Below are 8,488 nucleotides of genomic sequence, written 5' to 3' on the forward strand. Positions count from 1 at the left end.
CCCATGCATAGAGTTATAGACTTGAGATCCTATTCTTGATTGGGTTGGGATGGATGGTAATCACATTCCTAATTAGTTTTGGTGTTCTTCTACTGTAAAATAACGATCATGCAGCGAGTAATATTTATGATTATTTTATTTAAAATTACATAAATGCTATGTAGCGAAAAAAATTACTAAATAGATATACATTTAGCAAAATGCCTATTTATAAATAAAATTAAACTAATTTAAACTAATTAAATTTAGATTGACTCTTGATTCTAAAGTCTTCAAAATTATAACAAAATAACTTAAATAGAAGTTACACAAAATAAACATATTTGACCAAATAGAAGTTTAAAAACAAAGCCAATTTGGAGAGATAAAGCCCTTAATTATGTTAGTAGGATCAGGTCAAATTTATAGACGAAATGATCTTATTTGATCTAAAATTGAATTAAATTAAAAAAATCAATATGAAAAAAAAAATTCAATTACACTAATTTGATATAATTTTCTAATTTATTCAAAAAATAAACACTACCAAAAAGGACAGATAACCACATGAAAAATGGTGTATTTATTGTTATCTTGTCTAATCCAAAGCACTAGCACATGCCATTGCGTAAGAGATAGGCAAGAAGACAAAAAGACCAAAACCGAGAGGCTTTGGAAGAGCTTGCACACGAATGAGTTGTTCTCTTCACGTTTATTTTTAATTTTGAGTTTTAAATTTATTTTTAATTTTAATTTTTAAATTTATTTTTAATTTTATATTTTGATTATCTATTTTGATATTACTGAGAATGCATTCTTTTTATCAATAATATTTTTTAAATTTTAAAAATTTTAAGTGTATTTATGATGAAAATAGCTAAAATGACTTTTTATTATTTTTGATTTTTCTTTATAAAATTTTTATTTATTTTTAAAAATATGTGTCGACGTTCAGAATTAATCAACCGTGATTCGTAGACCCGCAATGAGAATACAAATCCAAAATGTAAGGAGGATGAATGGAATAGAACGTACACGAGAAATTTTACATGATTCGGCCAGAACGATACTTGTTCCACAACTACCTCTGGTTATTTTGACAGAGTAACAGTATAGTATTATGGTTGTCCTCTTTCTTTATAATGGTATTTTTGACCCCTATTTATAATGAGAAGTGTTTATAATTATATTAAAATATAAAAATATAAAGATGATATTACGGGGTATCATCTCCAACTTTTAAACTACATATCTTAAAAGCTCTTATCAGTATTATTATTTTATAAAAGTTATCATATCCTAACTTTTTTTATTTTGAAACTTATATACGTGACACGTCACGGATAAATCGTTGAAGTTAATTAAGTAAAAGAGCAACACACCCCCAGAACAAATCTGAACATTCCAACAAATACTCCTCTCTCCTTCTTTCACCAAACCATAATTGTGAATCATAATTGTCACCAAGCCATAATTGTGAAAATTTTATGAACATAATAATAAGATCTTATGGATGCGTGCTTAATGTTCGAATCACTTGGGGACATTAGACCCCACAAATGTCCCCTGCGGAATCCTTATTTGGCTAAGAAAAGAAGAATAAATATGAAAGAAATCAAGACTACTGGGAGCCCATTAAGCTAGTAAACGATGAACGACAACATTCACACGAAATCCAACTTTCATTGGGTAGGTCTTCACCTCTTTAATTTAATCATCGTTGGAACTTTAGGGTTATTAAACAAATCATTGAACATTTTATATTTAAAGCATCGAAATGATCACCTCCCATTATTGATGCTACAGTAATGCATTGAGAGTCGAAATCCCACCCAAACTATGATTAAGGAATCCACTCTTTAATTGTATATTTCATACAATGCTTGTTACATAATTGCAACACGAGCATGCTTGTATGATGTTCTCGAATCCATTAAGAGTTAAAAAAGTGGTTAATTGTCATTAAGAATTAATGACAGAATTGTATGCAATTGAGGAAGGACCTTGCAACAATAAACACTAAAATGTAGACCTCTTTCATGAATGGTCAATAATTTTTTAAAATTAAAAACTCTCGTGTGCTCAATGAATATTATCGATAATTATGTGTAAAAATTTCAGGAGTCAATAGATTATCTACCAATTTCCATACCACTTGTCAATCCTTGAAGCTCCATGATTTTTATGTAGCTTATATCACAATCCACTAATTAATCAACCACTTATTTTTGTTCATCCTGTTTTTCATTCTCTCAATTACTCAAGGTGTTAAGCTGACAAACTTCTACATATCTTCTGTAACTCTCAACTAACACAATGGGATACTCCAAGAGCTCCAATTATCCCAATATTGCATATCTCCTGTAACTCTCAGCTAACACTAAGGGGTACTCCAAGAGCTCCAATTATCCTAATATAATTTATAGGGATGTGTTGATAAGTCAAAATAAAATATGTAAAACTTAGGAGGTATGGGATGCTAGAAGGAAATTAGAGGTGAAATTTACAAGAAAGTGATGGGTTTGATTTAGTAATTATAACAACATGGGATGGGGTGGCTGGGAGTGAGACATGAGGATTATATTAATACCAGATAATGTTTAATTTGTAAAATAAGACTACCAACCTCAATCACAATTGAATTTGAAGAAACAAATACTCTTTCTAATGGAGTGAGTTGGTAGAGTGTCACAGTCACATTTTTTAGTCTTTTTTTGCCATGACAATATTTTTAGGAAGGCAACAAAATGTAAGCATGAAAAGGAAATGGAGCAAAATTTACATCAATTAATGCTACACCTTCATTAATTTAATGATATGATTATAATTAATACAGAATAATGTTTAATTAGTAAAATAATATTAGAAATGACAATGTTAACTAAATTCAAAAAACAAAATTAAAGAGTAGTTAGGATGTTACTCTTATCATTTATAAATCTTTTACATAGCATTTTTTATTAGTATAGTTCTAACTAGAAATTAAAAAAGACGGGAAGAACTAATCTCATATTAGCACTTTTTTATCACTTTATGATATATAAACTTAATTTTATTTAATGATTTTGGAATAATGTAAATTTTTTTAAGAAAAAATTATATATGAAAGGATGAAAATGTAAAATCACCCCATAAAACCTAGCAATTTATTTTGTAGTAACTTGAGTATGTTGTTGGAAACTATAATAGTAATAATAATATTATTACTCCCTCTAATATTTCCTTAATGTTAATTGAATTCTGTACACAAATCTTATATTAATAATGATTAATTATCCGGTAAGCAACGATGATGATTGGTAGCAATTGTTGATTTGTTGTCACCGATTTCCTATAGTAAACTTTAGTCAATTACTTTATAGTTAATTATTGTAGTCGTCGTGTTATTATCACTTTCATAGTCATTTTTTATCATTATCCAAGAGCGGATCCAGCCTATGGGCAGGGTGGGCTCTATTTTTTTAAAATGAATATTTTAATCCAAAAAATAATAATTTTTTTAGACCACCCAACCACCCCAATCCCAAACCCGAATTCATTGTCGAGCCAAACCCAAACCTTATCTCTAATTCTCAAACCCAAACCTAAACTCAAATCCTGTCTCTAGCCCCAGGGATGGCAATGTAGAAAGAAATAGAAGTAAAAATAGTTTGAAATACACCAGCATGACTACTTGCTTAAAACTGTACAAAAATTTGGCATAGCTGAGTGTAAATCTGTTAATGTTTCTTTAGCTGGACACTTTATCTTGTGTAAAACTCAATGTTCATCATCTGAATCCGAAACTCTTAAAATTGAAAATATACCATATGCCAATGTGATTGGAACTGTAATGTACTCAATGATAAGTAGTAGGCCAGATCTTGCATATTCTAAATCTCTACTCAGTAGGTTTATGTCTAACCCTGAGAAAATGCATTGAGAAGCCTTAAAAGATGTGTTAAAATATATTAATGGTTCTTTAAATGTTGATTTAAAATTTGAGAAAAGAGGTGATACACTCGAGCTAGTGAGATTTGTAGATTTAGATTTTGCAAGAGATAGAAACTCCCATAAGTCCACCACAACATTTTTTCGTTACTCTGGGATTAAAAGGCAATTGCATCAGTTGGAGGTTACAATTGCAACCTTTGGTTGCTCTGTCTTCCACTGAGGCAGAATATGTAGCTGTTATCGATGCCTTTAAAAAAGCCATTTGGCTTCAAGATCTCTTAAAGGAAATCCATCTCCTACAAGGTAAGGTTTAGGTATTTTCTGATAGCCAGAGTACTATTCACTTTTGTAAAAATCTTGTTTATTATGAAAGAACTAAACATGTGGATGTGAAGTATCATTTTGTAAGAGATTAGGTAAGTGGTGGAGCTGTTACAATTTAGAAAGTGCCAACTAAAGACAATCCAACTTGCATAGGAACTAAGGTAGTGACTACAACCAAGTTCAAGCACTACTTGGCCTTATTGCATGTCGAAGTTGGTTAATTCGAACCAATCCGAGCAATGAAGGTGAGAATCGAAGCTTGCTGCACTTATTGGGGTATGTCCACTTTTATCGTTAATGCTTCAAGGTGGAGATTATTGGTGGTGAAGCATGTAATGACACCGTTTTACTAAGGAAGTTGAGAGGCACTACAAAAAAACTGGTATTTAGCGGAGATTTTTATCCACCACTAAATTAGCCGTTGCAAAGTATTTAGCAGCGATTTTGAGCAACCATTGGAATAACCGTCGCAAATCATATTTTTTTGAAGTGGTTTTTAAACCGCCGCAAAAATTAAAAGAAAATTAAAATTTTAAATTTTAAATTGTTGCAAAAATTAAAAGAAAATTAAAAATTTAATTTCTCCCACGGTTGGCCCGCTCGCGCCTGCGCCTAGCCGCCTGGATTCGTCCAGCCACGTGGCCGCATGTCTGTGCACCACGTGGCGATGCTAAATTTCCAGCCTTTCCTTCCCCAGTTTCGAACCCGCGACCTCCCATTTGTGTGTGCGCGAGCGAAACCATCTGATCTGCCAAGCCCCCTTATTATATAACCGCATATATAAATTATATATCAAAACAACTACTATTTTTCAGAATTATATTTTATATTTTTTAATATAAATTAAAAAATTAATTAATTAATTATTTTTAAAAGAATAAAGGAATAAATTAAAAATAAATTAATTGAATTAAATTAAATAAATTAATTGATTAAAAAATGAAAAAAGATTTTATATATTTTTTAAAATTATTAAAATTTTGTTAAATTTCTTTTTCTTTTTATTTTTTCAAATTAAAATTTTTAATTAATTTTGTAATTAATTTAAATTAAAATTAAAATTTATTTTTAAGATTTTATATTTCTTTTTATTAATTTAATTTTTAATTATTTTTAAGTAAAATTCAAATTTTTAATGAATTTTTCGGTGATTTTTCAAAATCGTCACAAATATTAATTTAATTTTAATTTTAAATTATTAATTATTTTTGAAGTTAGCGGGAGTTTCTCAAAAACCGTCGCTAAATTCAATTTTTAATGAATTTTGCGACAGTTTTGAAGAATCACCGTAAATGTTAATTTAATTTTAAATTATTTAATTATTTTTTAATTTAGTGGTTGTTTCTCAAAAACCATCGCTAAATTCAATTTTTAGTCAATTTTGCGGCGGTTTTAACATACCGCCGCAAATGTATTTTAATTTAAATTATTTAATTACTTAATTATTTTTTAATTTAACGGCTATTTTTTGAAAATCGTCACAAAATTAAATATTTTAATGAACTTTGCGGCGGTTTTGAAAAACTGCCACAAAATATAAAAAAAAATGTTCACTAAAAACGTATTTTGCTACGGTTTACAAATCGTCACAAAATGCCATGTTTTGCTATGATTTTAAAAATCGTCGCAAAAAATCTATTTTTTTGTAGTGAGGGTCAGCTGCAACCATTGCCACGTGGCAGCGGAGGGTAGCTCGGCAACCGCCCGACTGTCCTGCCGATCATGCCGAACGTCTGTTGATTATTCATGTCCTTCACGTGTGCAATTTGGTCCATTGATACTGCCTTTATTTGTTGCAATCCTAGCCATCATTTTGCATTGTGCGATCCTTATTTAATGCACTATGCATCGGGACATATGAGATAAAGAGATTGAGAGAGAAGAAGCAAGGGCCTGAAGGTTTTCTCATTTGTGGTTGTTTTACACTCTCTGGCTCCTTCATGTTCTTCTTTTTGGTTTAATAGAGTAAGCCTCTGATCTCTCTTTTATATGATTTTGAGGCGATTTTGTTAGTGAACCTGTAATATCTTGAAATTTGAAGATAAATAATAATTATAAATATCAGTGTTGAGGTCATTATTGGGTATTTGGAGATTTAAGAAAAAATAATAGATTATGTTGTTTTGAGTAAATAGGAAATTAATGATAATTAATTAAATTATTTGGGAATGGTTAACCATTATTAATTATTGTAATTAATGCGATTATTAAATATTTGTAGATTTAAGGAAGACATTAATTTAATTTGTGTTGGCGGTAATTCTTGAGTGTTTAATGTTTAAAGTAAATATTAAATTATTTGTATTAAAAAAATTAAGGTAATTAATAATCTTATTTGGGAGTATTTATGAAAATAGTAAAATAAATTAATTTAGTAGAATTTCTGAAAACTTGGGGTGTTAGTGGAATAAGTGGAAATGAAAGTTCGGGTGTGTGTGCAATTAATGAAAATTGGGAGTGCTGAAATGTGAATTGCGAAAGTGACTCTGATTCACTTTAAATTTAATTGGAAGCGCAAATAAGTTAAAGGAAATTGCCTAGTGTAGGCGGTCGCGCACGTGAAGAGGCTTGCAGTAGCTCACGGGATCGTGCTGAAATGGGAGTTACGTATTTATATACGAAGTTTGTAATTTTTTTTATATTTATCTCAAATTGAAATAACAAAAAAGTTCAGGAAAAACAAATCGAACCATAAAGTAATATCAAAATGACTTCATTCTCAAAGATCTCGGCCTCCAAATTAGATCTCCATCATTCAAATACTAGAACCACGAGTTTTGAATGTACCCGTCAAATTTCAGCTAAATCGGACCACAAAACACAATCCAATCATTTGTTTGATTATAGCTGCGCAGGTAGAAACTAAAAACCACAAGTCAATACAAAAACGATTCGATTCCCAAGAATTTCTGCCTCCAAATCAGATACGTATCATTCAAATTTCAGCTCAATCATTCTACCAAATACCTTTTAATTATCTGTTTAATCACACCTCTACAGGTAAAAATAAACCTAAAATAACTTTTTGAGTTGTTCCTTAGAACATAAACATTCACAACTAATTGATATTGTAGTTAACACTAAATTTTAATTATGTTAAAGTGAGATTTATCACATAGATTTTAACTCAACAATTATTATTTTTTTATAATTATATTTTTGTAAACTATTATATTTTATGTCACAAAATATCTGGCAGATTTGTAACATTGAAAGTGGTGAAAGATTTACTTTAACTCCACGGAATTCCCAATGATCGATATTATGTATGTGTGCTTAATGTTCGAATCACTTGGGGACTTTAGACCCCACAAATGTCCCCCCGCGGAATCCTTCTTTGGCTTAGACGACTGGGAGCCCATTGAGCTGGTTTGATTGCAAACGATGAAGGACAATATTCACATGAAATCCAACTTTCACTGGGTAGGTCTTCACCTCTTTAATTTAATCGTCGTTGGAACTTTAGGGCTATTAAACAAATCATTGAACATTTTATATTTAAAGCATCGAAATGATCACCTCTCATTATTGATGCTACAATAATGCATTGAGAGCCTAAATCCCACCCAAACTATGATTAAGGAATCCACTCTTTAATTGTATATTTCATACAATGCTTGTTACATAATTGCAACACGAGCATGCTTGTATGATGTTCTTGAATCCATTAAGAGTTAAAAAGAAGTGTTTAATTGTCAATAAGAATTAATGACAGAATTGTATGCAATTAAGGAAGGATCTTATAATAACAAACACTAAAATGTAGACCCCTTTCATGGTCAATAATTTTTCAAAATTAAGAACTATCAATTGTTCGATGAATACTATCAACAATTTTTGTTTGACAATTGTGTGTAGAAGTTTCAAGAGTCATTAGATTATCTATCAATTTCCATGCCACTTGTAAATCCTTGAAGCTCCATGATTTTGAGGTAGATTATATCACAATCCACTAATTAATCATCCACTTATTTTTGTTTATCCTGTTTTTCTTCTCTCAATTGCTCAAGATGTTAAGCTGACAAACCTCTCCATATCTCATGCTAACACAAAGGGGTATTTTAAGAGCTATAATTATCTCAATATAATTTATAGGGATGCGTTGATAAGTCAAAAGAAAATATGTAAAACCTATGACGTACGAGATGCTACAAGGAAATTAGAGGTGAAATTTACAAGAAAGTGATGGGTTTGATTTAGTAATTATAGCAACATGGGATGGGATGGGAGTGAGACGTGAGGATTATATTAA

The sequence above is a fragment of the Diospyros lotus genome, chromosome 11 (assembly GCF_014633365.1).
Source record: "Diospyros lotus cultivar Yz01 chromosome 11, ASM1463336v1, whole genome shotgun sequence".
NCBI lineage: Eukaryota > Viridiplantae > Streptophyta > Magnoliopsida > Ericales > Ebenaceae > Diospyros > Diospyros lotus.